The sequence below is a fragment of the Oryctolagus cuniculus genome, chromosome 4, assembly GCF_964237555.1.
Source record: "Oryctolagus cuniculus chromosome 4, mOryCun1.1, whole genome shotgun sequence".
NCBI lineage: Eukaryota > Metazoa > Chordata > Mammalia > Lagomorpha > Leporidae > Oryctolagus > Oryctolagus cuniculus.
The window spans coordinates 81,387,475-81,405,234 of NC_091435.1; the positions used below are offsets into that span (position 1 = coordinate 81,387,475).

General features: G+C 53.2%; 1 protein-coding gene across 5 annotated transcripts in view; it reads right to left on the reverse strand.

Moving 5' to 3' along the window:
• SLC12A8 (solute carrier family 12 member 8) overlaps positions 1-17,760 on the reverse strand; it is a 190,679-nt gene that overhangs the window by 87,708 nt on the left and 85,211 nt on the right. The window lies entirely within an intron of this gene.

The following is a 17,760-nucleotide window of genomic DNA, read 5'->3' on the forward strand; positions in this document are numbered from 1 at the left end:
CCATGGTGGCTGCGTGTGAATGTGTCTAGGTTTGACCTGAACATCTGCTTCTGTGTCCGTGGACTAAAAATACCTTGGTCCCATTTGAGACATGTGCTTTTAGGAAGAACAGAAACAGAACGGGGGAAAGGCAGAGAGGCCAAATCACGGCAAGATCCTGGCAGGGCCGGGGAAGGGGAGGAGGTCTGGCCGCGGCCAGCCTTCATCTCTCCCCGCAGAACTCCCACCTTGCCGGCTTCCTGAGCCTCACAGTGATGACAGCACGGCTCTGGCAGGGCTGGAGGGCATGGCTGCCGTGCTCTGGCAGGGGGCTGCTGGGGAGCTCTGTGTGGCACCTGCAGCCCCCACTGGGTGCTGCTGAAACCAGAAGAGCAGGCAGTGGGGGTCATCTTGTGGGTGTCACCTGCGACAACTGACAACTTAGAAAGCGACATTGCAGCTGTGGCCTCCCTCCTTGACCCCTGGAGGCCGGCAGACAGCCCTTTCCTGGGACTGGACAGTGGCAGGGCCAGCCCAGGACCAGACAGAAGGGAGGAAGGGCCCAGGGCAGAGAGGGAGGGCAGCAGGGGGCCGCAGGGAGGGTGGGGCCTGTGAGGTCACAGGAAGGAAAAGGAAAGGAGAGACACAGGTTCTGGGAAGGGATGCAAGCACCAAAACAAGGTCTAGGGCGAGACAGCGCTGCCAGGGGAGCCGGCAGCAGCGAGGCTCAGCCACCAAGAGTGCCCCCAGGGCCCTCAAATAAAGAGGAGGAGGAGAAGTACAGCATAGTGGGGCTCCTCAACCATTGCAGGGCCTTCCACAGTGGCCGGCTCCCCGAGATCCCACAGGGTGGAGTGGGATCGGGATCTGGGTGGGCTGCTAGTGTCTGTAATGCAGGGTCTCTGCCTCACAGGGACAGAGACCTGCAGCCGACCTGAGACAGCCTGACCAAGAGGGCCCGTGAAAGGGGAAAGAAAGGCAGTGTCCATGGGCCCATCCGACCGCTTGGGTCACCACAGGAGCTGCTGCCCAAGCAGTACCGCCCTCAGTCCCACACTGCCCAACCCCAAAGGGTCAGGATGGGCAGAGAAACAGCAAGCACCCAGCACAGCACCACAGCCTGCTGAAGTAGGTGGGTGGAGTTATTCCTCTGGGCTTTGGAGTCAGCACCCAGAGCTGCAGAGGGTGGGGTGGCCAGGCGTTATCAGGAGGGATTACAGCCAAAACTGAGTTTGGATTTAGGAGACATCCTGGCTGTGCATGGAGGATCCTGGGGCACAAGCACCCTGGAGATCCCTGGAGAGGAAGGCAAGAGCTCAGTAAGAGCAGGCATCAGCACACCTGGATTTGGGCCTGGGGTTCTGCTGCAGACCCACTGTGGGACTGCAGGTGAGCCCTCTCCCCAGGGATCTTGGAAATGCAAACTCTAAGTCAATCTGCTTGGGATGGGCCAAAGATCCTACACTCCTAGTGAGCTCCCAGGTGATGCCAAGCTCCTGCCTACAGATCACACTCCTAGCATCAGGGCAGCTGATGACTAAAGCTGCCTGACCAGAACCCCATTCTCAGGCCTCAGGACACACCACCCAAGGGCAGTTGTAAAACCCTCCGCGAGCTTCCATGGCACATCCACGTGGCCAGCTGTCAATCTAGCACGTGCGCCACAACTGTGGAAGAGGTTCACCTCATTTTCTTCCTTCCTTCCTTCCTTCCTTCCTTCCTTCCTTCCTTCCTTCCTTCCTTCCTTCCTTCCTTTCTTCCTTCCTTCCTTCCTTTCTTTTTTGACAGGCAGAGTTAGTGAGAGAGAGAGAGAGAGAGAGACAGAGAGACAGAGAGACAGAGAGAAAGGTCTTCCTTCCATTGGTTCACTCCCCAAATGGCCACCACGGCCGGCGCTGCGCCGATCTGAAGCCAGGAGCCAGGTGCTTCTCCTGGTCTCCCATGCAGGTGCAGGGCCCAAGCACTTGGGCCAGCCTCCACTGCCTTCCTGGGCCACAGCAGAGAGCTGGACTGGAAGAGGAGCAACCGGGACAGAATCTGGTGCCCCAACCAGGACTAGAACCCGGGGTGCTGGCGCCGCAGGCAGAGGATTAGCCAAGTGAGCCGTGGCGCCGGCCAACACCTCCACATTTTCCATACGTGGCTAAAACTACACTATCACGGATGGCAGCCACTGCCATGAGATCCTGCGGTGTCAAAGAGAGGAGAGGCGGGACAAGGAGGCTGTTGTGGTCTCAGTCACTGGCCCATCTGAACAACTAGGGAGACTGGAGTGCAGAGTCGGGCTGGGGTAAAAGGCATAGGAAGTCAAGAGCAGAACCAGAACCCTCATGTGCAGTCCAGGCAGCATCAAGTCTCGATTTGCTAGGCACTCTGGTAGGATCCTCCTGCTGCGACTGCAGATGCTCCAGAAAAACAAGTCGGGCTCCCCTGACGTGGGCCCTTTCCATCCCGGCCTGGAGAGAACCAGGAGGAAGTCACGAGAGGCTGGCAAGAGGCGCCCAGAGGGTCCTGGGCAGTGAACTGTGCAGCTTCTCCAGACCAGCTTCCTCTCTGGCTGCAGCCCTAGTGACTTGGGTCCTCCCAAGAGAGGGTGGGGAGAGGATGTGAGCTGGGTTTCCAGTCCTGAGCCCCCACCCAGAGAGAAAACACACACAGGGAAGGCTGGGCGTTCCAGCAGTGGCCAGAAGGGAGATCTAGAGAGGGGCTGGGCTGGCTGGAGGGCCACAGGAGTCCCACCCAGTCCGCCCAGGGAGGGGCAGCCTGGAGCCTCCGCCTGGCCCTAGGGACAGCCTCCACCCAACGGGAAGACAGGCTGTCGGGAACCCACAGGGCTGGGCAACCCAGGGATGAAAGGCCTGGGCTGGGGTGGCAGTGGGGGAGGGGGAAGTCATGGCACTCCCTAAGCATCCAGGGAGTCCCGCCAACCCCTGCCATCAGGAGGGCAGTCCTGGACTCTCACTTGAGAGGGGGAAGATGCTCCTTTCCCACACGAGGAATGATCTCTAATGTCTAAGAAATTCCTCCATCTGCTAACACAGGCTCTATTTTAAGTTCTTAGTGAGCCTTTCTTTTAATGGCCTTGGCGGTCAGTGAGTTAAGAGGGGAAGAGACTTTGGCTTAGAGAGGCCTACAGTGGAAAGAACTGTCACATGCCCCAAATGGGAAAAACCCCAAACTGGGGGGAGAAGGAACTCAGGGCTCATCCAGGTGCCAGGAAACAGGGCATCTCGGATGGGACTAGTGATGGCCCCTGCCGCTGGGCAGAGGTTTGGCCTTAGTGTGCAAGCCTCACAACAACCCTGCCAGACCCATGCATTTTTCTCAGGTAAGGAGATGGAGTCACTGGATTCAAAGCTTGTGCTGCCCCTGCCGAGGCTTGGTGCTTGCCCAAGGATCCAGGGAGTCTTGGAGGGGATCCAGGAGCTCAGAGGGCTCAGACTGGGGCCCTGCAGGGTGGCCTGGAGAGGCCTCCCCCCGCCAGGCCTGGCCCACAGAGCCCCTCGCTCTAAGGAGCCCTGAGAAAGGGAAATCTGGCCTGCTTATCTCCTGGGGGAAAGGAATGTGCTCTCCCCTCCCGCCAGGATAAGGGGTTGTTTTGACAGGAAGTCTCCACCCTGGCTGTGGGCTCCTCCCAGCCACCACTTACTCCTTCTGGCTGTCCCTGTCTCTGGCATCCCACTTCCCACACTTAAACTCCTGACCCCAACACCTCCTAAATAATCCCAACCTCACGCATGCCCCTTCCTCCTCCCCATGCTGGCCTGGATGCGTGCCCCCCTCCAGGCCGGAGGAAGGGTGAGAGGTCAAGTGCCCCAGCAGGGGCAGAGTCCACACCCATACTCACAGCTATGGAAGCAGGGCCACCCTCCTGCCAGACTACGCTGGGCACATCCAACCCCTGCCCACCATACACACACACACACACACACACACACACACACACACACTTCTCACAGTTCTGCCGCCACGGTCGCCACCAGGCAGAGCAGAAGCTCTCTCGAATCGCAGACTCAGGGTCAGGGAGCCACAGAACGTCAAGGTCACCTGAGTCTTCAGCCTCAAATCCATCTCACAGGAGGGAAAGCTGAGGCCCAGGAAAGGAGACTCTCACTCCGCAGTCAGGAGCTCATGGAACAAGACCAGAACGCAGTATGGCCCAGTGTCTCCAGCACACCGTGTGGGTCCCCACAGCTCTCCACTCATTTCTCCACTGCCATCGCACACACGCGTGCACACACACACACACACACAGACACCAAGCCGTTCTCCCCCACAGCTCTCTGTCCACTGAACCGTGAGCCAGATTGGGGCAGGGACCATGCTGCTTTATGTCCTGGGTTATTTCCAGCGTCTGGTCCCAGGGACATGCCAAAAAATAGAAAACATCCTTAACATTAAACAAGGCAAACAATCCAAGTGCCTGTCACGAGACAAAGGAACAAACCAAATGTAGTCTATCCATACAGTGGGGCATTATTCAGCCACAAAAAGGAATGGAAGGCTCATGTACAACATGGGTGAGCTTGGAACACATCATTCTATATGAAAGAAGTCAGACCCAAAAGGACAAATAGTGTGTGGTTCTACTTATAGGAAATGGCTATAAGTCAAAGAGAAAGCAGAACAGCGGTCACGTGGGCCAAGGGGAGGGTGGAGAGTTGTGCCTTATTAGATACAGAGATTCCGCATGGGGGTGATGAAAGTTCTGGAAACAGATGGTGACGGGTTGCCTGACATGGTGAATGTGATTGACAGCACTGAGCTGTACCATTGAACACAACGATGGGGTGAGTGCTTGCCACTGAGGTTAGATACTGTTTGGGACACTGGCATCCCAGATGCAGTGCCTGGTGTGAGTCCCAGCTCTGCTCCAGATTCCTGCTTCCTGCTAAGGCAACACACGACGGCTCAAGGACTTGGATCCCTGCCGTTCACATGGGATAGCTGGACGCAGTTCCGGGCTCTTGCCAATAGCCCAGCCAAACTCTAGTTGTGGGCATTTGGAGGGTGAACAGCAGATGGAAGGTTTGTCTCTCTTTCAAATAAATAAAAGTAAATTAAATGTTGTAATGGTTAAAATGAGAAATTTTGTGTTAGAGCTATTTTAACACACACACACACACACACAGCAAACCATTTTTCCCCAGAGTAGGCCCCCCAAGGGAATGGACTGCAGCCTTACTTTAGGCCTGCTCTCCTACCTGCTTTACAGATGTGGAAGTGGAAAATAAAGGGAGCCTCTTAGCCAAGCACCAGGAAGTGAGGGGGCACAGCCAGGACCCGACCACTCTAGACACTGCCTTGGGCTATTCTCAGCACAGGTCTGGGCTGCCTGCAGCTGCCGACCACCTGACCTCAAAGCCACAAAACCACAGCATCCTCAGGAGCATGGCTGGAAGCCCGCACGACCTTTGCTGATGCCTAGAACCTCTGTGGTTTTAGGGGCTTCTGGGGCTTGGGGTGAGCGCTGGGGAGACTCACAGCACAGCTGTTGAGAAGACTGCCCTGCCCAACTTCCCCTGAAAGTCTACAAAGTCAAGGGCATCATTGTCCCTGTCTCACAGTGAGCACATCCCCACTTTCAAAGCTCCCACGGTCTCTGGGACCAGAGGCCTGGCGGCAGCATTTATCAGAAGCTCCTGCGAGACAGAGCTGGCCTGGAAGGAATATGCCTTGAACCTGGGCTTCCCGTAGGGCACACTCCTGGCAGGGTGGGGGCAGGGGAGCACCTGCCTGTCACTGTGTGCTCTCTCACAAGCCTATTTGTGCCTTCTCTGTGGGAGCTCGTGGAGAGTGAGGTGTGTTTATGCTATCTCCCTGTCACGTTAGGAACCCCTCAAGGTCAAGGACAAGTCTTCTGCTCCCTCTGGATCCTTTTCCTCACCCTGTGACATATACAAGCACTGGGGTGTCAAAGGGTAGGGTGGGCCACACATCCTGCCTGGATAGTCCCAGTTCACAACCTGCTGTCCTGGAGCATTTATGGATGGAGCAGGAAGTGTTCCCCTGCGGATGCAGGGAGGAGAGCAGAGCAAGAGGAGGAAGGCTGGTGCTCCTGAAGGCTGGATGGGATCGAAGCGCCCTGGGAAGTGTGCTCATGGAAGTGGCAGCAAAGCATCAGCATCACCTGAGAGCTGGCTAGGACTGCAAAAGGGGGAGGACATTCGGCACATCGGTCAAGACACCACTTGGGGTACCCACGTCCCACACTGGAGTCCCTGGGTTTGCATCCTTGCTCCACTTCCAGCTTCCTGCAAATGTGGCAACAGGTGATGGTTTAAGGACTTAGATCCCTGCCACCTGCGTTGCAGGCTCCTGGCCTTGGCCTGACTCCACCCTGGCTGTTGCATCTGGAGATGGGAGATCTCTTTGTCTTTCAAATAAATAAAATTAGATTAATTTTGCTGAGTCTCAGCTCTTTTTTATTTATTTATTTATTTTTTGACAGGCAGAGTGGACAGTGAGAGAGACAGAGAGAAAGGTCTTCCTTTGCCGTTGGTTCACCCTCCAATGGCCGCCACGGCCGGTGCGCTGGCGCTGATCTGATGGCAGGAGCCAGGTGCTTATCCTGGTCTCCCATGCAGGTGCAGGGCCCAAGCACTTGGGCCATCCTCCACTGCACTCCCTGGCCACAGCAGAGAGCTGGCCTGGAAGAGAGGCAACCGGGACAGAATCTGGCGCCCCGACCGGGACTAGAACCCAGTGTGCCAGTGCCGCAAGGCAGAGGATTAGCCTAGTAAGCCGTGGCGCTGGCCGAGTCTCAGCTCTTTCCTTTTACCTCTTATCCCCTATCCACCTGCAAAACTGGAATCTTCCTTTTAAGACCCCCAGATCCTGAAGCTTGAGAGGCACCGCCCTGGAGTATAACCCAGGAGCCTTGGGAGACTTATTCTTCCAGGATAAACACTGATGAGGACCGTAGTCATTTACTAAGCATCTATTTTGTGCCAAGTATGATACCAGGCCTCTCATTCTATGTTCTGACCATCTAACAAACTACACATTATTACCTGCTTTTCAGAAATAAGACTACAGGTCAGAGAGGTTAAGTAACTCATCCCAGCCCATGCAACAAGTTGTAGCTGAGCTGGAATTTCAACCCACGGTTCTGATTCCAAAGCCATGGCTCTGACGGCCAAAGTAAATATGATGCAATCTTTCAAACTGGGCCAGCAGTTATAGCTGCTCGCCAACTTTCTACAGGGCCTGGCCATTCCTCCGCAAACACAGTCCCCAGCAAGCTGTTTTAGAGGCTGCCCCGTTGCCCAGGGCTGACCTGGGCTGTGGCCACCTCATGGTGGGGCAGGGGCTGACCCTGTGGCCAAGGCCTCAATTTCTTCAGAGTCCACTCTTGAACACAAACTTGCAAGCTCTAAATTGCTGCAGAGAGCATGAAGGTATAGGACTAGAGTGATAAGAAACTGACAGGGGGCAGACAGGTTCCCACTTTCCCCACAATCCGAGAATCTGTGGGGCTGGCCCCATGTGGACCCTGGAGTGAAGGTCAGGGAGAAAAGCAAGGTGAGGCCCCCACAGGTCTTCACCGAAGTATTTTCAAATTTATGGTTTGGGGTGTCTTCCACCACCAGCCCCCAGGAGGCAGCACTTCCCAATCTATCAATTCCACCTGCAGCAGGCTCCTCACTCCACCTGGGGGCATTCACAGGTGGCTGGGCCCCACCCACTCACAGCCTGGGCTGGCCACCTGGCTCCCCGGGTCTGTAGTCTGTAGTCACCTCACTGCCCACTGAAATGGGAGTGACCTGAGGACACATATCCTTGCCCTTCCTGTCCCACGTAGGCTCATCATCATTCCCCCCAACCCAGGAGGTGGCCCCAAGATACTGAAGCCACCACGTGCCATCCTGAGCCCAGAGAGCACTCAGCACAGTCCCCAGAGGCAGAGCACATCCTCCCCTATGCAGTGAGAGGAGAGGAACGACAGCCTGGCTGGCCTCGAAGCTGGGGGCTCAGACAGGCTGTGTGGGCCCATCCCTCAGGGTGTCACCTTCCGTTTCCTCTGAACTCGCGGCTGCTTGGGGCTCAGGAGCGTGAAAGGGCCCTCCCAAGCCAGTGATTTCATGCGTCAGGCATCCAGCCCGAACACTGGCCAGGAGGGCTGGCCAGCCAATCCCCTGCTGCTCACAGCGCTGGAGCTGACCCAGGGCAGAAGCCCAGCAACGCTAGCTCTCAGGTCACTGCAGGTTTCAGGGATCCCAAGGCCTTCTCAGCCTGTGGTTCCTTTCTCTGGTCCCCAGAGCCAATGCTAGTAAATGAACATAATCCAATGGGGACACCAGTGGCGGGGTGGGGACCTAGAGTCAGGGGCGCAGGGTTCTCTTGAGACATCCTTGCTTCATCAGAATCAAACTCACCGCAAGAATGAGGCTTGCTCCCAGCCCTCCCCTTGCAGGGAGGAGTCGGGGCCGTGGCGGCACAGAGAAAACTAACAAGGCGGGATCCAAACAGCCAGGGCATCCCAAGTATTACTGTCCCCCTCGGCCAGAGACACAGTCCCTGTACAACTCAATTTTAAAGACAAGAGCCACCAGCACAAAATGTTATTGTCTGGGTCGAAGAGTAAAAGAACACACTTAGCTTCTTTTTCAGTTCAGGTCGGTAAGGGAGAAGGAGCGAGGGAGGGAAGGGACTAGACAGTGAGGAGGGAGACGAGCCAGCAAGTTGGGGGCAGAGAGGCAGCGAGAGACAAAGAGATTAGGGAGAGAGGAAGAGCAGAGAAAGAGAGGCAAGCCAAGCACACAGAAGACCGAGGTGGGGGAGAGGGGAGGGAGCAGGTATGTTTTGAGGAATGGGGAGAATCACAATTTGCCGTTGGCTCGGTCTGCAGAAGTTCAGAGCGCCTTCCTGGACGAGAAATCTTGTCATTCTTGACTGTTCTGATCCTGCATCTCTCCCCTCTCGGGGTCCAGGAGGCCTTTGCGACTCTGGCAGGTGGTTCTGGATCCTCTCCTAGAAAAATACACTTACTCACGTACAACTTCACATGTAATTTCAGGGGCTCATGGACCCTGTGTTAAAACTACTTATTTTAGAAGCTCCACTTTGAATGGGAGACACGATGGCCCCAACAAAACACAGCAACAGCCCAGTTCCACTGAGCCCAGGGCGGGATGTGTTGAATCCGATGTGTACTCAAGCCAGCACATCAAGCTCCAGCCACACTGTTGGCTTCTCTGAGAGAATCTGGGGTCTAAGCAGCTTTCCGAGTTACAACCCAACCGTGGTACTAGAAACAAGGCTGGTTACTCCAAGGGGCCAGCAGAGGGCCTGGCTGATGACTGTACAGGAAAAGGCCTCCACTGGACCCAGGTGACAACACCTGTGCTGAAGCCAACCCTTTACATCCACAGACTGAGTCACACACACACACACACACACACACACACACACACACACGCAACCATCTCCAAATCTGCACGTGCCTAAGACTCACCAATGTGTTTAAGATGCAGACCAGGGGCAGGCCTGTGGCACAGTAGTGAGGGTGCTGGGTGGGACACCTGCATCCCACACTGGAGGGCCTGAGTTTAAGTCATGGCTCTGTGCCCAACTGCAGGTCTCAGCTAATGTGTACCCTGGGAGGACGCATGTGATAGCCCTATTGGTTGAGTGCCTGACACGCACACAGCAGAGTTGGGCTGGGTTCCTAGTTCCAGGCTCTGGCCTGGCTCATTCTCAGCTGTTTAAGGCATTTAGGGAGTGAACCAGTGGATAGGAGCTCTCTGTCTCTTAAAGAAATATTTTCTAAAAAGTTTTTAGGGGCCAGTGCTGTGGCCCAGCAGATTAAAGCAGTGCCAGCATGCCACATGGGCACCCATTCGAATCCCGGCTGCTCTACTTCTGATCCATCTCACTGCTAATGTGCCTGGCAAAGCAGCAAAAGTTGGCTCAAGTCCCTGGGCCCCTGCACCCCTGTGGGAAACCTGGAAGAAGCTCCTGGCTCCTGGCTTCAGCCAGGCTTAGTCCTGGCTGTTGTGGTCATTTAGAGAGTGAACCAGCAGATGGAAGACCTCTCTGTCTCTCCTTCTCTCTGTGTGTGTGTGTATTCATGTATATGTGTACACACACACACACACACACACACATATATATATATACTTGTATTTCAGAACATTCGAGGAAAAATGGAATGAAAGGATAAAAGGATAAGCTTATTTTGGTGCTAAAGAAGTGGAAATTCATATGTAGTTTTTTCCTTTACCATGAACCATTTGAAAACCCCTTATATTCATGATTTCGAAATTGTACCAATAGAAACTTATCTTTTTTAAAAAAATTATTTATTATTTGAAAGTCAGAGTTACAGGGAGAAAGAGAGAGGTCTTCCATCCACTGGTTCACTCCCCAGATGGACATAACAGACAGGGTTGGGCCAGGTGGAAGCCAGGAGCTTTACCTTGGTCTCCCACCTAGGTGGCAGGGGCCCAAACACTTGGGCCATCTTCCGCTGCTTTTCCCAGCACATATTAGGGAGCTGGATCAGAAGTGGAGCAGCTGGGACACAAACCGGTGCCCATATGAGATGCCGGCATTAGAGGCAGCAGTTTTACCTGCTATCCTACAACTCTGGTCCCAGAAACATTTTTTAATTTCATTTTTTCATGAACTTATTGAATACCACCTTATTCACACATGTGTGCATGTTCTAATTTGTCTTAGTGCTTCATTGTTTAAAATGACTTTTAAAAATTTTTGAAATAAATTTCATTTATTTGAAAAGCAGAGAGACAGGGGGAAAAAAGAGAAGAAAGAGAAATTTTCCATTCACTGGTTCACTTTCCAAATGCCTGCACCATTTGGGGCTGGGCCAAGCTGAAGGCAGGAGGCAGGAACTCAATCCAGGTTTCTGATGTGGGTATCAGGGACCCAACTGAGTCATCACCTGCTGCCTCCCAGGGTGCACATTAGCAGGAAGCTGGAACCTGAAGCAGAGCTGGGACTCAAACCCAGGCGCTGTGACACAGGATGCGGGCATCTCAAGCAGCGTCGTAACCACTGAGCCACACGCCCACCCCTCTCCAGTGAATGTTCATGGGACCTCACAAGCCAAGCGTAATTCGATCACGATCCCAGACCATCACTGTACAGATGCTCTGAAGAATTAAAATGCTCTCACAATGATCAAACCAAAAACACACAACACCACCAGGATTTTCTTCCACGTCTTCCCTCCTCTTTCTCACTGAAGACAGTGAGAGGAGAAGGTGGGCAGTGCTGGAATGCTCTGAATAGGTTCCAGATGGTGCAGACTCTGGCCTTCCCTTCACCCTGGAGTGCTGCACAAATATTATCATATTCTGGCTGTGCACTGACATGAGAACAATTGGGAGGCACTAGGTCAGGTGTAAAAGAAACTCATGAAAGGGAAGGAGCAGCTCAGACCAGGAGAAATTGCAAGCTATTTTCTGATTCTCTACAAAGTGTAACCTCCACATAAAAAGGAGCCTGCAGTGTTTTGAAATCCACCCACACTGGGCTTGGCATCTGGAGGTGGGAGGAACATCGAGAGGTAAGAGCAGGAGTCAGCTCCATTTCAGACTGCGTGGCAGGGCAGCCACAACAGGGAACCCCACACAGATGGCAGCTCCTCCACCACCCCAGTAAGAGGACCACCTTCCTTTTGTCTAGGAATCTCCCTTTTGCCAAAGCACTTGCATTTATCTGATTTCCCCAAATCAAGAATGAATTTTTTCAGAACCACTTTCATTTCCTGAAATGTGGATGCCTTACAGTCCACATGTAGATTTCATGTAATGGATTTTTCCATTACATGAAAATTTGGTGTGTCTTAAAATTGATGGTGGCTTAAATTGGGCAGGAAGTTTTATCACCTCATTCAATCTCCAGACTAGAAGTCTAGAAAGCAAGAGCTATTATTCTCTGTTCTCCAGATGAGGAAATGAATGCCCAGACAGGTGACTTCCCACGGCCACGGAGGGAGGGAGAGGCAGAGCGGGGCTGAAATCAGGCCCTGGCATCTCCCCACTTACGGCGTGAGCAGATTTGGTCATACAGCGGGAACTTGGGACTGGGAGCGATTGCTACAGAACTGCTCTGCAAAGCAGTTTCCACCCCACGTCACTAGAGTGCAGAAACCAAAGAGTGATTTTCCTTCTGCTTCAAACAGAAATTTGGGAAAAAATACAGACACGTGTTTCCGTCTTGTTTGGTTGCTGTTATCTATTATAGGCCATACCCGAAGTCCGTTTAGCACTTTAGGAACTGGGGCTGGAGCTGTGGCGCAGCAGGTTAAGCTGCCACCTGTGATGCCAACTTCCTATATGAGAGCCAACTCCAGTCCTTGCTGCTCCACTTCCGATCCAGCTCCTTGCTAATACTCCTGGGAAAGCAGCAGAAGATGGCCTACGTCTTTGAGCCCCTGCACCCACATGGGAGACCTGGAAGAAGCTCCTGGCTAATTCCTGACAGTCACAGCCATTTGAGGAGTGAACCAGCAGATGGAAGATCTCTTTGTCTCTCCTTCTCTGTCTCTGTCACTCTGTGTGCAAATAAATAAAAACATCTTTAAAAATTAAATAAAACTTCAGAAATTTAAGAACATGCCGTGCACAGCCACTCTCACGATGATCACATCCAATGGTCACTGTCCATCAGCCGGTAATGACAGACTGGCTGTGCGGACCTGTGATTTTATTTACTTTTGAATGTTTTTCACTTCTTGTAGTCGTGATTATATGGTGCTGTTCCTTAAGAAATTCAGCTTTTCAGTGTCTGCCAGTTTAGGAGAAGCCAAGAAGTTTAACAGAAGAAATCAGCACCAAAATCATAAAAGCAAAAGGCTGCTCTTGACAACATGCTCTCTTTCAGGAAAGCAGCTGGGGGAAAAAGGAGAACTCGTTCCTCAACACTGAAAGAAAAAGTGCCTATTTTTGACATAGCTCTAATCCCACAAAATGCCCTTTGTGGGAGCCATTTCATGCCGCTAGACGAGTGACCTCAGAGGGCTGCGGTGACAGCCCACAGTCATGCAACACACAACCAGACTGTGTTCTGATAGCACTGATCATAAGGCACTAGCATGGTCCCAAGTCAGCCCCACCTCCTGGGCGCAGGGACTGGGCTTAGTCCCCGCCATATCCTGCAGGTGGGCCCTGGGCACCCACGGGCGGCAGTGGCACTTGCTGAGCAGGTGGACGGAAGGAAGACAGGAAGAGAGGCGGGAGGATGTGCCGGGTGGCCGGGTGCTTCTGCCACCCCCACCCCACGTCTCTGGAGTCTGTGCTGACGCTCCGTGCCATTGGCTTCATTCTCCTACAGCTCTCACCGCGTCACACAAGCTGCTCAGTTATGTTCTCTAGGACTGAGTCCATCTGTCTTGCTGGATCCCGGTCTGCTCTGGTTCCTTTCCCAGCCAGCCGCTCGGCAAAGTGTCACTGAGACCAGCCTGGTGCCAGGTGCTTTCGAAGATGCCGGGATACAAAGGCATTAAGAAGCGACGCCTGTGCTTGAGGAGCCCACAAAACAATGACCTCCACATTTCCCACTTGGCTCTGCGTGCCTGCAACACCCAACGAACAGGGGACTTTCATTAGCTGGCTACTGAGCTCACTTAGCTAAGATAGCTGCTTCTGATGCTTTGTTTCGTTCTTTGCATGCACACCAGAAGGATGGTCCAACCTGAATCACTCTTACGGGACTTCTTCATTTGGGTGTGTCTCCCATGTTGGGAAGCACAGCACCAGCACAAGGAGATAGGCAGGTGGTGTCCTCCCAAGCTCTGTCCCTGGGCTGTGAAATGGGCATGCCCAGGAGAAGCAGCCTGAGGCTGGGAGAAGGCCTTCAGCTCACAGCTAAGGAAACAGAAGGCAAAGTGCCCCCAGCACACTGGTGGAGTTGGCTTCACCGATTGGCCTGCTCCTCCCTAACAGGCACTCTGCACAACAAGGCATGGCAGGGAGCAGAGAAGAGACTTTAGCCCACTGACTTCTCATCAGCAACAATCTTTAAAAAAATATTTATTTATCTGTCTGTTTATTGAAAGGCAGAGCTACAGAGAGAGGAAAAGATACAGAGAGAGAGAGCGCTTCCACCTGCTGGTTTAACCCCCAAATGGCTACAACAGCCAGGTCTGGGTCAGGCTAAAGCCAGGAGCCAGGAACTCCATCTGGGTCTCCCATTTGGGTGCAGGGGCCCAAGCACAAGGTTGGGTGAGGCTGAAGCCAGAAGCCTGGAACTCCACCTGGGTCTCTCATGTGGGTACAAGGACCCAAGGACTTGGGCCATCTTCTGTTGTTTTCCCAGGTGCATAATAGGGACTGGATAGGAAGTGGCACAGCCAGGACTCATACAGGATGTCAGCACTGTAGGCAGTGGCTTAACCCACAACACCATGACACCTGCCCAAATGATGGCTTTTAAAATCAAGTTTCATTATGAGGCACCTGAGTCTCACAGGTCCAGAATCCTGCAGACAGCAGTAGAGGAGACCCTGGCTTCAAGTCTTCCCTCGCAGAACACTTTTTAACTCTAGTCCCCTTTCACATCACTACTCAGTAATGTCATAAGATTTTCAATACCGGGCCGGCGCCGCGGCTCACTAGGCTAATCCTCCGCCTAGCGGTGCCGGCACACCGGGTTCTAGTCCCGGTCGGGGCGCCGGATTCTGTCCCGGTTGCCCCTCTTCCAGGCCAGCTCTCTCCTGTGGCCAGGGAGTGCAGTGGAGAATGGCCCAGATGCTTGGGCCCTGTACCCCATGGGAGACCAGGAAAAGCACCTGGCTCCTGGCTCCTGCCATCGGATCAGCGCGGTGCGCCGGCCGCAGCGTGCCGGCCGCGGCGGCCATTGGAGGGTGAACCAACGGCAAAGGAAGACCTTTCTCTCTGTCTCTCTCTCTCACTGTCCACTCTGCCTGTCAAAAAAAAAAAAAAAAAAAAAAAAAAGATTTTCAATACCACACACTACCTAGACTCCATGCTTTGTAATTCAGTCAATAAACAGCATGGTGGCCCCACAGCTAGGAGTGACATGAGTTTGATGGTTAAGGACAGGGACCCTGAAATCAAAAGGCAGGGCTCAAACACTGGCTCCATTGCTTACTAACCATGTGACCTTGGGGAAGCCACCTCTCTGAACCTACGTTCTCTCATCTCTGTCAATAACAACACAGGAACTCCATAGGTATTGTGAGGATATAAGATGGCCCAGTGCCTGGTGCATGGAGACCACTCATTAAACATCAGCTCTTGTGGCCTGCCTTGGTCACTACACTCCCTGCAAATCTCAATTTCAAGAGATAGACAGGGGCTGGCGCCGTGGCTCTCTTGGTTAATCCTCCACCTGCGGTGCCAGCATCCCATATGGGCGCCAGGTTCTAGTCCCGGTTGCTCCTCTTCCAGTCCAGCTCTCTGCTGTGGTCCTGGAAGGCAGTGGAGGATGGCCCAAGTGCTTGGGTGCCTGCACCCACAAGAGAGATCAGGAAGAGGCACCTGGCTCCTGGCTTCAGATCAGCGTAGCTCGGTCCGTGGCGGCCATTTAGGGGGTGAACCAACAGAGGGAAGACCTTTCTCTCTGTCTCTCTCTCTCTCTCACTGTCTATCTGTCAAATAAATTTTAAAAAAGAGAGAGATAGATAGCAATAAGAATTGACCCACAACTTTTTCTTTTCTCACTAAATTATTCCACTTTACTGCCTTCTCTACTTCTAAGCAGAACTAGGCAGTACTTAGTTAGTTACCTGGGCCACTGGTAAAGAAGTCTGTGAGACCCTAACAGATGTTTCACTTTAAAACCAGAGATAAGTTTGAGAGTATTAAGAGCTGGGCAACAAGGGCCAGTGCCATGCTCAGTGGGTTAAGCCACCGTCTGCAGTGCCGGCATCCCTTATGGGTGCCAGTTTGAGTCCTGGATGCTCCACTTCCAATCCAGCTCCCCGAAAATGCACCTGGGAAAAGCAGCAGAGGATGGCCCAAGTGTTTGGGTCCCTGCTACCCGTGTGGGACACCTGGAAGCAGCTCCTGGCTCCTGGCCTTGGTCTGGGCCAGCCTCGGCTATTGCAGCCATTTGAAGAGTGAACTAGCCAATGGAAGATCTCTGTCTCTCCCTCTCTCTCTATGTAACTCACACAAATAACTAAATTTTTTAAATATTTATTTATTTTGGCCAGCGCCGCGGCTCAATAGGTTAATCCTCTGCCTAGTGGCACCAGCACACCGGGTTCTAGTCCCAGTTGGGGCGCTGAATTCTGTCCCGGTTGCCCCTCTTCCAGGCCAGCTCTCTGCTGTGGCCAGGGAGTGCAGTGGAGGATGGCCCAAGTGCTTGGGCCCTGCACCCCATGGGAGACCAGGAGAAGCACCTGGCTCCTGGCTTCGGATCAGCTCGATGCGCCGGCCGCAGCGTGCTGGCCGCGGCGGCCACTGAAGGGTGAACCAACAGCAAAGGAAGACCTTTCTCTCTGTCTCTCTCTCTCACTGTCCACTCTGCCTATAAAAAAAATTATTTATTTTTACTTGACAGAGTTACACAGAGAGAGGAGAGGCAGAGAGAGAGAGAGAGAGAGAGAGAGAGAGAGAGAGAGGTCTTCCATCTGATGGTTCACTCCCCCATTGGCCACAATGGCCAGAGCTGTGCCGATCCGAAGCCAGGAGCCAGGAGCTTCCTCCAGGTCTCCCACGCAGATGCAAGGGCCCAAGGACTTGGTCCATCTTCTACTGCCTTCCCAGGCCACAGCAGAGAGCTGGACAGGAAGTAGAGCAGCCAAGTCTCAAACCAGTGCCCATATGGGATGCTGGTGCTTCAGGCCAAGGTGTTAACCTGCTGCACCACAGTGCCGGCCCCAGTAACTAAATATTTTTTTAATGTTTATTTATTTTCACCTACTTGAAAGGAAGAGTGATAGAATGTGAGGTCTTTTATCTGTTGGTTTACTCCCCAAATGCCTGCAATAGCTGAGGTTGGGCCAAGCTGAAGCCAGGAACCTAGAACTCAATCCTGGTGTCCCACATGGGTGGCAGGGACACAACTTGGACCATCACCTATTGCCTCCCAGAGGATGTATTAGCAGGAAACTGGATCAGAAGCAGAGAAGCCAGAACTCAAATTGGCACTCCAATACAGGATGCAATGGCTCAACCCACTGTGCCACATACCCTTCCCAGAATCACTTGTCCTAATCACTGTGCCTACCAATTCTCAGAGAAACAGGGGAAATTTCCCCTCGCATCTCTACAGCCCACATTCAGGGTGAAACAGACAGTATCTGGGGTGCAGATTGTGAGCCAAATGTTATTTACACAAGCAACTGGCGTCCACAAACAGCAGAGAGCCCAGACACGGCCCAGTTCTGCGTGCAGGTAAGCAGCAGTCCTGTGCTCAGGAGGCCTGGTGTGGAACAAGAGAGGGCACGTACGAAAAAGACTAACAGCATGCATGGGCCGCTGGCTCAGCGTGAAGATGCCACCCGGGATGCTCACATCCTATATCAAAGTCCTGCTAATGTGCACCCTGGGACACAGCAAACGATGCTTTGAGCACTTGGGTCCCTGCCAACCATGTGGAGCCCTGGATGGAATGTTGAGCTCCTGGCTTCAGCCTGGCCCAACCCTGCTGTTGTGAGCATTTGGGGAGTGAACAAATGGATGGAAGATCTCTGTCTCTCCACTTTCAAGTAAAATGAAATAAATTTTAAATTTATTTAAAAGGCAGAATTACAGAGAGAGAGGGAGAGACAGAGAAAAAGAAATTCATCTTCCATCCGCTGGCTCACTTTCCAAATGGCTACAACAGCCAGAGCTGGGCCAG